This window comes from Eubalaena glacialis, chromosome 1, assembly GCF_028564815.1.
Source record: "Eubalaena glacialis isolate mEubGla1 chromosome 1, mEubGla1.1.hap2.+ XY, whole genome shotgun sequence".
Taxonomy (NCBI): Eukaryota; Metazoa; Chordata; class Mammalia; order Artiodactyla; family Balaenidae; genus Eubalaena; species Eubalaena glacialis.
Window position 1 is genome coordinate 136,137,610 of NC_083716.1, and position 14,006 is coordinate 136,151,615.

The window sequence follows — 14,006 nt, forward strand, 5'->3', positions numbered from 1 at the left end:
CCTTGCTAGGCTGAGGGGTGGGATGTCAATTGCCAACAGCCACTCTGGAGAAGTGTACGGTGTGTCCTGAAACATGTAATAAACACAGCTTACAGAGCATAGGGCACTTCCACTCATGGGCGTATAAATTGGGAAAACTAAAAATCAACAAGACACAGGCACCCCAAAGTTTAGGGCTGCTCTGTGTACAAGAACCTCCACTTAGCTACACCTTAAGTATCCCAGGAAAGAGAAAAATGGATAAAGAAGTTGTGGTACTTAGGCACAATGGAATATCACTCAGCCATGAAATCAATGTCATAAGGCTAGTAGCAGCATGATGAGTGGATTTAGGGACGAGGATTCTAAGTGAAATAAGTCACACAGAAAAAGACTCTTATCCTAAGATATCACTTATAGAGGGCATGTCGAAATCGCTACACTTGAACTGAATTACAAAACAGAACAGAGTCACACATTTAGAAGACACACTATGGCTGCTTAACGGGAAAGGTGAGGTGGGCTGATGCATAAAACAAGGGTTTGAAATTAGCTCACATACCGTTCCATAAGCCAAATATGTAACAGACAAGACCTCCTCCCTGCTCAGTGAACTGGACTCAACACCCCCTATTCACCGCACAAGAATATATCAGACTAGCAAGAATCTTAAAACCTATGTATTGATATCTCTCTGGAGTTGAATCAAGAGGGTGTAAAGCGGCATAAACACAGCAGGGAAAAGCAGCTCAACCCCATTATCAAAATAAATTACTTAAAATGAACGCCATAAAACAAAGACAGTGAAAGAGAGAGAAATTCTTACAAAATCCGTTCGGAGGCTCTGATGCAACCTGGACTGACCATATCTAGACCCACAGCTGGATGAGACAAAAGGCTGGACAATCTTGGGGCTGAGAGGATTGGTGAGGTTGGGTGAGCAAACGCAGACCGTTTAAAGTAATACCGCGTGGTACCCACGCCATGGGTCCCAAATCTCCAGGTTCAAGGGCATCTTCCTACATCGAAAACATACCTGGGAAACCCAGAAGATGGTACACCGTGTGATCGGGAAAGGTTTCTAAAACGCACCTCATTTCTCCTCTCCTTGTGCTCGGGTTCGCCATTCCAGCCGCTTTACTAACAATCTCCCTACTTGGAGAATCAGCACCTTGAAGCTCCTGTTTCTTTCGTACAGGTTGCAATTTGTCCTGAGGATGAACGGGAAGAGGGGGAACCAACGAGAGACTAGCTCTAGGTGTTGGGACAGGCACAGGTCACTCTATTTCCCCATCAGGAAGAAGAATGAAGCACAGGCTCAGCCTGCCCCCCGGAACCAGAATAGGGCCTGAAGCAATCCTGCGCTTTTGCGGCCAGCTCCCAAAAAAGCGAGTTGACAAATGGAGCTCAGGGCCACTGCAATTCACAAACCTGCAGAGTTATAAATGATAACTCTCGTCCACAAATATATTGAGGGAAGGCAACGAAGAGGATTTGAAAGCAAGGCAGAATTGCAGGAAACAGATTTCAGGAGGTAGATTCGACTCGCCTTTAAAGCACATGAAAAGCGGCAAAACGTTGACAATGATGCCCTTGGCCAAAAAGGCCGTATGCGTTTTTTCCTGAATATATTCAGGAAAAAACGCATACGCCCTTTTTGGCCAACCAAGCAAGCCGGAAGTGCAAATCAGCACTACAAAGAAGTCTCGCTTGCCATCGGTCAAAAGGGCCACGCTGCGAAAAGAGTAAACACCAGAAATGCAGGACAGGCCATGGAGACATGGGAGCCTTGCTAGGCTGAGGGGTGGGATGTCAATTGCCAACAGCCACTCTGGAGAAGTGTACGGTGTGTCCTGAAACATGTAATAAACACAGCTTACAGAGCATAGGGCACTTCCACTCATGGGCATATAAATTGGGAAAACTAAAAATCAACAAGACACAGGCACCCCAAAGTTTAGGGCTGCTCTGTGTACAAGAACCTCCACTTAGCTACACCTTAAGTATCCCAGGAAAGAGAAAAATGGATAAAGAAGTTGTGGTACTTAGGCACAATGGAATATCACTCAGCCATGAAATCAATGTCATAAGGCTAGTAGCAGCATGATGAGTGGATTTAGGGACGAGGATTCTAAGTGAAATAAGTCACACAGAAAAAGACTCTTATCCTAAGATATCACTTATAGAGGGCATGTCAAAATCGCTACACTTGAACTGAATTACAAAACAGAACAGAGTCACACATTTAGAAGACACACTATGGCTGCTTAACGGGAAAGGTGAGGTGGGCTGATGCATAAAACAAGGGTTTGAAATTAGCTCACATACCGTTCCATAAGCCAAATATGTAACAGACAAGACCTCCTCCCTGCTCAGTGAACTGGACTCAACACCCCCTATTCACCGCACAAGAATATATCTGACTAGCAAGAATCTTAAAACCTATGTATTGATATCTCTCTGGAGTTGAATCAAGAGGGTGTAAAGCGGCATAAACACAGCAGGGAAAAGCAGCTCAACCCCATTATCAAAATAAATTACTTAAAATGAACGCCATAAAACAAAGACAGTGAAAGAGAGAGAAATTCTTACAAAATCCGTTCGGAGGCTCTGATGCAACCTGGATTGACCATATCTACACCCACAGCTGGATGAGACAAAAGGCTGGACAATCATGGGGCTGAGAGGATTGGTGAGGTTGGGTGAGCAAACGCAGACCGTTTAAAGTAATACCGCGTGGTACCCACCCCATGGGTCCCAAATCTCCAGGTTCAAGGGCATCTTCCTACATCGAAAACATGCCTGGGAAACCCAGAAGATGGTACACCGTGTGATCGGGAAAGGTTTCTAAAACGCACCTCATTTCTCCTCTCCTTGTGCTCGGGTTCGCCATTCCAGCCGCTTTACTAACAATCTCCCTACTTGGAGAATCAGCACCTTGAAGCTCCTGTTTCTTTCGTACAGGTTGCAATTTGTCCTGAGGATGAACGGGAAGAGGGGGAACCAACGAGAGACTAGCTCTAGGTGTTGGGACAGGCACAGGTCACTCTATTTCCCCATCAGGAAGAAGAATGAAGCACAGGCTCAGCCTGCCCCCCGGAACCAGAATAGGGCCTGAAGCAATCCTGCGCTTTTGCGGCCAGCTCCCAAAAAAGCGAGTTGACAAATGGAGCTCAGGGCCACTGAAATTCACAAACCTGCAGAGTTATAAATGATAACTCTCGTCCACAAATATATTGAGGGAAGGCAACGAAGAGGATTTGAAAGCAAGGCAGAATTGCAGTAAACAGATTTCAGGAGGTAGATTCGACTCGCCTTTAAAGCACATGAAAAGCGGCCAAACGTTGACAATGATGCCCTTGGCCAAAAAGGGCGTATGCGTTTTTTCCTGAATATATTCAGGAAAAAACGCATACGCCCTTTTTGGCCAACCAAGCAAGCCGGAAGTGCAAATCAGCACTACAAAGAAGTCTCGCTTGCCATCGGTCAAAAGGGCCACGCTGCGAAAAGAGTAAACACCAGAAATGCAGGACAGGCCATGGAGACATGGGAGCCTTGCTAGGCTGAGGGGTGGGATGTCAATTGCCAACAGCCACTCTGGAGAAGTGTACGGTGTGTCCTGAAACATGTAATAAACACAGCTTACAGAGCATAGGGCACTTCCACTCATGGGCGTATAAATTGGGAAAACTAAAAATCAACAAGACACAGGCACCCCAAAGTTTAGGGCTGCTCTGTGTACAAGAACCTCCACTTAGCTACACCTTAAGTATCCCAGGAAAGAGAAAAATGGATAAAGAAGTTGTGGTACTTAGGCACAATGGAATATCACTCAGCCATGAAATCAATGTCATAAGGCTAGTAGCAGCATGATGAGTGGATTTAGGGACGAGGATTCTAAGTGAAATAAGTCACACAGAAAAAGACTCTTATCCTAAGATATCACTTATAGAGGGCATGTCGAAATCGCTACACTTGAACTGAATTACAAAACAGAACAGAGTCACACATTTAGAAGACACACTATGGCTGCTTAACGGGAAAGGTGAGGTGGGCTGATGCATAAAACAAGGGTTTGAAATTAGCTCACATACCGTTCCATAAGCCAAATATGTAACAGACAAGACCTCCTCCCTGCTCAGTGAACTGGACTCAACACCCCCTATTCACCGCACAAGAATATATCTGACTAGCAAGAATCTTAAAACCTATGTATTGATATCTCTCTGGAGTTGAATCAAGAGGGTGTAAAGCGGCATAAACACAGCAGGGAAAAGCAGCTCAACCCCATTATCAAAATAAATTACTTAAAATGAACGCCATAAAACAAAGACAGTGAAAGAGAGAGAAATTCTTACAAAATCCGTTCGGAGGCTCTGATGCAACCTGGATTGACCATATCTAGACCCACAGCTGGATGAGACAAAAGGCTGGACAATCTTGGGGCTGAGAGGACTGGTGAGGTTGGGTGAGCAAACGCAGACCGTTTAAAGTAATACCGCGTGGTACCCACGCCATGGGTCCCAAATCTCCAGGTTCAAGGGCATCTTCCTACATCGAAAACATACCTGGGAAACCCAGAAGATGGTACACCGTGTGATCGGGAAAGGTTTCTAAAACGCACCTCATTTCTCCTCTCCTTGTGCTCGGGTTCGCCATTCCAGCCGCTTTACTAACAATCTCCCTACTTGGAGAATCAGCACCTTGAAGCTCCTGTTTCTTTCGTACAGGTTGCAATTTGTCCTGAGGATGAACGGGAAGAGGGGGAACCAACGAGAGACTAGCTCTAGGTGTTGGGACAGGCACAGGTCACTCTATTTCCCCATCAGGAAGAAGAATGAAGCACAGGCTCAGCCTGCCCCCCGGAACCAGAATAGGGCCTGAAGCAATCCTGCGCTTTTGCGGCCAGCTCCCAAAAAAGCGAGTTGACAAATGGAGCTCAGGGCCACTGCAATTCACAAACCTGCAGGGTTATAAATGATAACTCTTGTCCACAAATATATTGAGGGAAGGCAACGAAGAGGATTTGAAAGCAAGGCAGAATTGCAGGAAACAGATTTCAGGAGGTAGATTCGACTCGCCTTTAAAGCACATGAAAAGCGGCAAAACATTGACAATGATGCCCTTGGCCAAAAAGGGCGTATGCGTTTTTTCCTGAATATATTCAGGAAAAAACGCATACGCCCTTTTTGGCCAACCAAGCAAGCCGGAAGTGCAAATCAGCACTACAAAGAAGTCTCGCTTGCCATCGGTCAAAAGGGCCACGCTGCGAAAAGAGTAAACACCAGAAATGCAGGACAGGCCATGGAGACATGGGAGCCTTGCTAGGCTGAGGGGTGGGATGTCAATTGCCAACAGCCACTCTGGAGAAGTGTACGGTGTGTCCTGAAACATGTAATAAACACAGCTTACAGAGCATAGGGCACTTCCACTCATGGGCGTATAAATTGGGAAAACTAAAAATCAACAAGACACAGGCACCCCAAAGTTTAGGGCTGCTCTGTGTACAAGAACCTCCACTTAGCTACACCTTAAGTATCCCAGGAAAGAGAAAAATGGATAAAGAAGTTGTGGTACTTAGGCACAATGGAATATCACTCAGCCATGAAATCAATGTCATAAGGCTAGTAGCAGCATGATGAGTGGATTTAGGGACGAGGATTCTAAGTGAAATAAGTCACACAGAAAAAGACTCTTATCCTAAGATATCACTTATAGAGGGCATGTCGAAATCGCTACACTTGAACTGAATTACAAAACAGAACAGAGTCACACATTTAGAAGACACACTATGGCTGCTTAACGGGAAAGGTGAGGTGGGCTGATGCATAAAACAAGGGTTTGAAATTAGCTCACATACCGTTCCATAAGCCAAATATGTAACAGACAAGACCTCCTCCCTGCTCAGTGAACTGGACTCAACACCCCCTATTCACCGCACAAGAATATATCTGACTAGCAAGAATCTTAAAACCTATGTATTGATATCTCTCTGGAGTTGAATCAAGAGGGTGTAAAGCGGCATAAACACAGCAGGGAAAAGCAGCTCAACCCCATTATCAAAATAAATTACTTAAAATGAACGCCATAAAACAAAGACAGTGAAAGAGAGAGAAATTCTTACAAAATCCGTTCGGAGGCTCTGATGCAACCTGGATTGACCATATCTACACCCACAGCTGGATGAGACAAAAGGCTGGACAATCTTGGGGCTGAGAGGATTGGTGAGGTTGGGTGAGCAAACGCAGACCGTTTAAAGTAATACCGCGTGGTACCCACCCCATGGGTCCCAAATCTCCAGGTTCAAGGGCATCTTCCTACATCGAAAACATGCCTGGGAAACCCAGAAGATGGTACACCGTGTGATCGGGAAAGGTTTCTAAAACGCACCTCATTTCTCCTCTCCTTGTGCTCGGGTTCGCCATTCCAGCCGCTTTACTAACAATCTCCCTACTTGGAGAATCAGCACCTTGAAGCTCCTGTTTCTTTCGTACAGGTTGCAATTTGTCCTGAGGATGAACGGGAAGAGGGGGAACCAACGAGAGACTAGCTCTAGGTGTTGGGACAGGCACAGGTCACTCTATTTCCCCATCAGGAAGAAGAATGAAGCACAGGCTCAGCCTGCCCCCCGGAACCAGAATAGGGCCTGAAGCAATCCTGCGCTTTTGCGGCCAGCTCCCAAAAAAGCGAGTTGACAAATGGAGCTCAGGGCCACTGCAATTCACAAACCTGCAGAGTTATAAATGATAACTCTCGTCCACAAATATATTGAGGGAAGGCAACGAAGAGGATTTGAAAGCAAGGCAGAATTGCAGGAAACAGATTTCAGGAGGTAGATTCGACTCGCCTTTAAAGCACATGAAAAGCGGCAAAACGTTGACAATGATGCCCTTGGCCAAAAAGGCCGTATGCGTTTTTTCCTGAATATATTCAGGAAAAAACGCATACGCCCTTTTTGGCCAACCAAGCAAGCCGGAAGTGCAAATCAGCACTACAAAGAAGTCTCGCTTGCCATCAGTCAAAAGGGCCACGCTGCAAAAAGAGTAAACACCAGAAATGCAGGACAGGACATGGAGACATGGGAGCCTTGCTAGGCTGAGGGGTGGGATGTCAATTGCCAACAGCCACTCTGGAGAAGTGTACGGTGTGTCCTGAAACATGTAATAAACACAGCTTACAGAGCATAGGGCACTTCCACTCATGGGCGTATAAATTGGGAAAACTAAAAATCAACAAGACACAGGCACCCCAAAGTTTAGGGCTGCTCTGTGTACAAGAACCTCCACTTAGCTACACCTTAAGTATCCCAGGAAAGAGAAAAATGGATAAAGAAGTTGTGGTACTTAGGCACAATGGAATATCACTCAGCCATGAAATCAATGTCATAAGGCTAGTAGCAGCATGATGAGTGGATTTAGGGACGAGGATTCTAAGTGAAATAAGTCACACAGAAAAAGACTCTTATCCTAAGATATCACTTATAGAGGGCATGTCGAAATCGCTACACTTGAACTGAATTACAAAACAGAACAGAGTCACACATTTAGAAGACACACTATGGCTGCTTAACGGGAAAGGTGAGGTGGGCTGATGCATAAAACAAGGGTTTGAAATTAGCTCACATACCGTTCCATAAGCCAAATATGTAACAGACAAGACCTCCTCCCTGCTCAGTGAACTGGACTCAACACCCCCTATTCACCGCACAAGAATATATCTGACTAGCAAGAATCTTAAAACCTATGTATTGATATCTCTCTGGAGTTGAATCAAGAGGGTGTAAAGCGGCATAAACACAGCAGGGAAAAGCAGCTCAACCCCATTATCAAAATAAATTACTTAAAATGAACGCCATAAAACAAAGACAGTGAAAGAGAGAGAAATTCTTACAAAATCCGTTCGGAGGCTCTGATGCAACCTGGATTGACCATATCTAGACCCACAGCTGGATGAGACAAAAGGCTGGACAATCTTGGGGCTGAGAGGATTGGTGAGGTTGGGTGAGCAAACGCAGACTGTTTAAAGTAATACCGCGTGGTACCCACCCCATGCGTCCCAAATCTCCAGGTTCAAGGGCATCTTCCTACATCGAAAACATGCCTGGGAAACCCAGAAGATGGTACACCGTGTGATCGGGAAAGGTTTCTAAAACGCACCTCATTTCTCCTCTCCTTGTGCTCGGGTTCGCCATTCCAGCCGCTTTACTAACAATCTCCCTACTTGGAGAATCAGCACCTGGAACCTCCTGTTTGTTTCGTACAGGTTGCAATTTGTCCTGAGGATGAACGGGAAGACGGGGAACCAACGAGAGTCTAGCTCTAGGTGTTGGGACAGGCACAGGTCACTCTATTTCCCCATCAGGAAGAAGAATGAAGCACAGGCTCAGCCTGCTCCCGGAACCAGAATAGGGCCTGAAGCAATCCTGCGCTTTTGCGGCCAGCTCCCAAAAAAGCGAGTTGACAAATGGAGCTCAGGGCCACTGCAATTCACAAACCTGCAGAGTTATAAATGATAACTCTCGTCCACAAATATATTGAGGGAAGGCAATGAAGAAGATTTGAAAGCAAGGCAGAATTGCAGGAAACAGATTTCAGGAGGTAGATTCGACTCGCCTTTAAAGCACATGAAAAGCAGCAAAACGTTGACAATGATGCCCTTGGCCAAAAAGGGCGTATGCGTTTTTTCCTGAATATATTCAGGAAAAAACGCATACGCCCTTTTTGGCCAACCAAGCAAGCCGGAAGTGCAAATCAGCACTACAAAGAAGTCTCGCTTGCCATCGGTCAAAAGGGCCATGCTGCCAAAAGTGTAAAAACCAGAAATTCAGGACAGGCCATGGAGACATGGGAGCCTTGCTACGCTGATGGGCAGCATGCCAATTGTCAACAGCCACTCTGGAGAAGTGTACGGTGTGTCCTGAATCATGTAATAAACACAGCTTACAGAGCATAGGGCACTTCCACTCATGGGCGTATAAATTGGGAAAACTAAAAATCAACAAGACACAGGCACCCCAAAGTTTCCGGCTGCTCTGTGTACAAGAACCTCCACTTAGGTACACCTTAAACATGCCAGGAAAGAGAAAAATGGATAAAGAAGTTGTGGTACTTAGGCACAATGGAATATCACTCAGCCATGAAATCAATGTCATAAGGCTAGTAGCAGCATGATGAGTGGATTTAGGGACGAGGATTCTAAGTGAAATAAGTCACACAGAAAAAGACAGTTATCCTAAGATATCACTTATAGAGGGCATGTGAAAATCGCTACACTTGAAGTGAATTACAAAACAGAACAGAGTCACATATTTAGAAGACACACTATGGCTGCTTAACGGGAAAGGTGAGGTGGGGTGATGCATAAAACAAGGGTTTGAAATTAGCTCACATACCGTTCCATAAGCCAAATATGTAACAGACAAGACCTCCTCCCTGCTCAGTGAACTGGACTCAACACCCCCTATTCACCGCACAAGAATATATCTGACTAGCAAGAATCTTAAAACCTATGTATTGATATCTCTCTGGAGTTGAATCAAGAGGGTGTAAAGCGGCATAAACACAGCAGGGAAAAGCAGCTCAACCCCATTATCAAAATAAATTACTTAAAATGAACGCCATAAAACAAAGACAGTGAAAGAGAGAGAAATTCTTACAAAATCCGTTCGGAGGCTCTGATGCAACCTGGATTGACCATATCTAGACCCACAGCTGGATGAGACATAAGGCTGGACACTCTTGGGGCTGAGAGGTTTGGTGAGGTTGGGTGAGGAAACGCAGACCCTTTAAAGTAATACCGCGGGGTACCCACCCCATGGGTCCCAAATCTCCAGGTTCAAGGGCATCTTCCTACATTGAAAACGTGCATGGGAAACCCAGAAGATGGTACAGCGTGTGATCGGGAAAGGTTTCTAAAACGCACCTCATTTCTCCTCTCCTTGTGCTCGGGTTCGCCATTCCAGCCGCTTTACTAACAATCTCCCTACTTGGAGAATCAGCACCTTGAAGCTCCTGTATCTTTCGTACAGGTTGCAATTTGTCCTGAGGATGAACGGGAAGAGGGGGAACCAACGAGAGACTAGCTCTAGGTGTTGGGACAGGCACAGGTCACTCTATTTCCCCATCAGGAAGAAGAATGAAGCACAGGCTCAGCCTGCCCCCCGGAACCAGAATAGGGCCTGAAGCAATCCTGCGCTTTTGCGGCCAGCTCCCAAAAAAGCGAGTTGACAAATGGAGCTCAGGGCCACTGCAATTCACAAACCTGCAGAGTTATAAATGATAACTCTTGTCCACAAATATATTGAGGGAAGGCAACGAAGAGGATTTGAAAGCAAGGCAGAATTGCAGGAAACAGATTTCAGGAGGTAGATTCGACTCGCCTTTAAAGCACATGAAAAGCGGCAAAACGTTGACAATGATGCCCTTGGCCAAAAAGGGCGTATGCGTTTTTTGCTGAATATATTCAGGAAAAAAACGCATACGCCCTTTTTGGCCAACCAATTAAGCCGGAAGTGCAAATCAGCACTACAAAGAAGTCTCGCTTGCCATCGGTCAAAAGGGCCACGCTGCAAAAAGAGTAAACACCAGAAATGCAGGACAGGCCATGGAGACATGGGAGCCTTGCTAGGATGAGGGGTGGGATGTCAATTGCCAACAGCCACTCTGGAGAAGTGTACGGTGTGTCCTGAAACATGTAATAAACACAGCTTACAGAGCATAGGGCACTTCCACTCATGGGCGTATAAATTGGGAAAACTAAAAATCAACAAGACACAGGCACCCCAAAGTTTAGGGCTGCTCTGTGTACAAGAACCTCCACTTAGCTACACCTTAAGTATCCCAGGAAGAGAAAAATGGATAAAGAAGTTGTGGTACTTAGGCACAATGGAATATCACTCAGCCATGAAATCAATGTCATAAGGCTAGTAGCAGCATGATGAGTGGATTTAGGGACGAGGATTCTAAGTGAAATAAGTCACACAGAAAAAGACTCTTATCCTAAGATATCACTTATAGAGGGCATGTCAAAATCGCTACACTTGAACTGAATTACAAAACAGAACAGAGTCACACATTTAGAAGACACACTATGGCTGCTTAACGGGAAAGGTGAGGTGGGCTGATGCATAAAACAAGGGTTTGAAATTAGCTCACATACCGTTCCATAAGCCAAATATGTAACAGACAAGACCTCCTCCCTGCTCAGTGAACTGGACTCAACACCCCCTATTCACCGCACAAGAATATATCTGACTAGCAAGAATCTTAAAACCTATGTATTGATATCTCTCTGGAGTTGAATCAAGAGGGTGTAAAGCGGCATAAACACAGCAGGGAAAAAGCAGCTCAACCCCATTATCAAAATAAATTACTTAAAATGAACGCCATAAAACAAAGACAGTGAAAGAGAGAGAAATTCTTACAAAATCCGTTCGGAGGCTCTGATGCAACCTGGATTGACCATATCTAGACCCACAGCTGGATGAGACAAAAGGCTGGACAATCTTGGGGCTGAGAGGATTGGTGAGGTTGGGTGAGCAAACGCAGACTGTTTAAAGTAATACCGCGTGGTACCCACCCCATGGGTCCCAAATCTCCAGGTTCAAGGGCATCTTCCTACATCGAAAACATGCCTGGGAAACCCAGAAGATGGTACACCGTGTGATCGGGAAAGGTTTCTAAAACGCACCTCATTTCTCCTCTCCTTGTGCTCGGGTTCGCCATTCCAGCCGCTTTACTAACAATCACCCTACTTGGAGAATCAGCACCTGGAAACTCCTGTTTGTTTCGTACAGGTTGCAATTTGTCCTGAGGATGAACGGGAAGACGGGGAACCAACGAGAGACTAGCTCTAGGTGTTGGGACAGGCACAGGTCACTCTATTTCCCCATCAGGAAGAAGAATGAAGCACAGGCTCAGCCTGCCTCCCGGAACCAGAATAGGGCCTGAAGCAATCCTGCGCTTTTGCGGCCAGCTCCCAAAAATGCGAGTTGACAAATGGAGCTCAGGGCCACTGCAATTCACAAACCTGCAGAGTTATAAATGATAACTCTCGTCCACAAATATATTGAGGGAAGGCAATGAAGAGGATTTGAAAGCAAGGCAGAATTGCAGGAAACAGATTTCAGGAGGTAGATTCGACTCGCCTTTAAAGCACATGAAAAGCAGCAAAACGTTGACAATGATGCCCTTGGCCAAAAAGGGCGTATGCGTTTTTTCCTGAATATATTCAGGAAAAAACGCATACGCCCTTTTTGGCCAACCAAGCAAGCCGGAAGTGCAAATCAGCACTACAAAGAAGTCTCGCTTGCCATCGGTCAAAAGGGCCACGCTGCGAAAAGAGTAAACACCAGAAATGCAGGACAGGCCATGGAGACATGGGAGCCTTGCTAGGCTGAGGGGTGGGATGTCAATTGCCAACAGCCACTCTGGAGAAGTGTACGGTGTGTCCTGAAACATGTAATAAACACAGCTTACAGAGCATAGGGCACTTCCACTCATGGGCGTATAAATTGGGAAAACTAAAAATCAACAAGACACAGGCACCCCAAAGTTTAGGGCTGCTCTGTGTACAAGAACCTCCACTTAGCTACACCTTAAGTATCCCAGGAAAGAGAAAAATGGATAAAGAAGTTGTGGTACTTAGGCACAATGGAATATCACTCAGCCATGAAATCAATGTCATAAGGCTAGTAGCAGCATGATGAGTGGATTTAGGGACGAGGATTCTAAGTGAAATAAGTCACACAGAAAAAGACTCTTATCCTAAGATATCACTTATAGAGGGCATGTCGAAATCGCTACACTTGAACTGAATTACAAAACAGAACAGAGTCACACATTTAGAAGACACACTATGGCTGCTTAACGGGAAAGGTGAGGTGGGCTGATGCATAAAACAAGGGTTTGAAATTAGCTCACATACCGTTCCATAAGCCAAATATGTAACAGACAAGACCTCCTCCCTGCTCAGTGAACTGGACTCAACACCCCCTATTCACCGCACAAGAATATATCAGACTAGCAAGAATCTTAAAACCTATGTATTGATATCTCTCTGGAGTTGAATCAAGAGGGTGTAAAGCGGCATAAACACAGCAGGGAAAAGCAGCTCAACCCCATTATCAAAATAAATTACTTAAAATGAACGCCATAAAACAAAGACAGTGAAAGAGAGAGAAATTCTTACAAAATCCGTTCGGAGGCTCTGATGCAACCTGGACTGACCATATCTAGACCCACAGCTGGATGAGACAAAAGGCTGGACAATCTTGGGGCTGAGAGGATTGGTGAGGTTGGGTGAGCAAACGCAGACCGTTTAAAGTAATACCGCGTGGTACCCACGCCATGGGTCCCAAATCTCCAGGTTCAAGGGCATCTTCCTACATCGAAAACATACCTGGGAAACCCAGAAGATGGTACACCGTGTGATCGGGAAAGGTTTCTAAAACGCACCTCATTTCTCCTCTCCTTGTGCTCGGGTTCGCCATTCCAGCCGCTTTACTAACAATCTCCCTACTTGGAGAATCAGCACCTTGAAGCTCCTGTTTCTTTCGTACAGGTTGCAATTTGTCCTGAGGATGAACGGGAAGAGGGGGAACCAACGAGAGACTAGCTCTAGGTGTTGGGACAGGCACAGGTCACTCTATTTCCCCATCAGGAAGAAGAATGAAGCACAGGCTCAGCCTGCCCCCCGGAACCAGAATAGGGCCTGAAGCAATCCTGCGCTTTTGCGGCCAGCTCCCAAAAAAGCGAGTTGACAAATGGAGCTCAGGGCCACTGCAATTCACAAACCTGCAGAGTTATAAATGATAACTCTCGTCCACAAATATATTGAGGGAAGGCAACGAAGAGGATTTGAAAGCAAGGCAGAATTGCAGGAAACAGATTTCAGGAGGTAGATTCGACTCGCCTTTAAAGCACATGAAAAGCGGCAAAACGTTGACAATGATGCCCTTGGCCAAAAAGGCCGTATGCGTTTTTTCCTGAATATATTCAGGAAAAAACGCATACGCCCTTTTTGGCCAA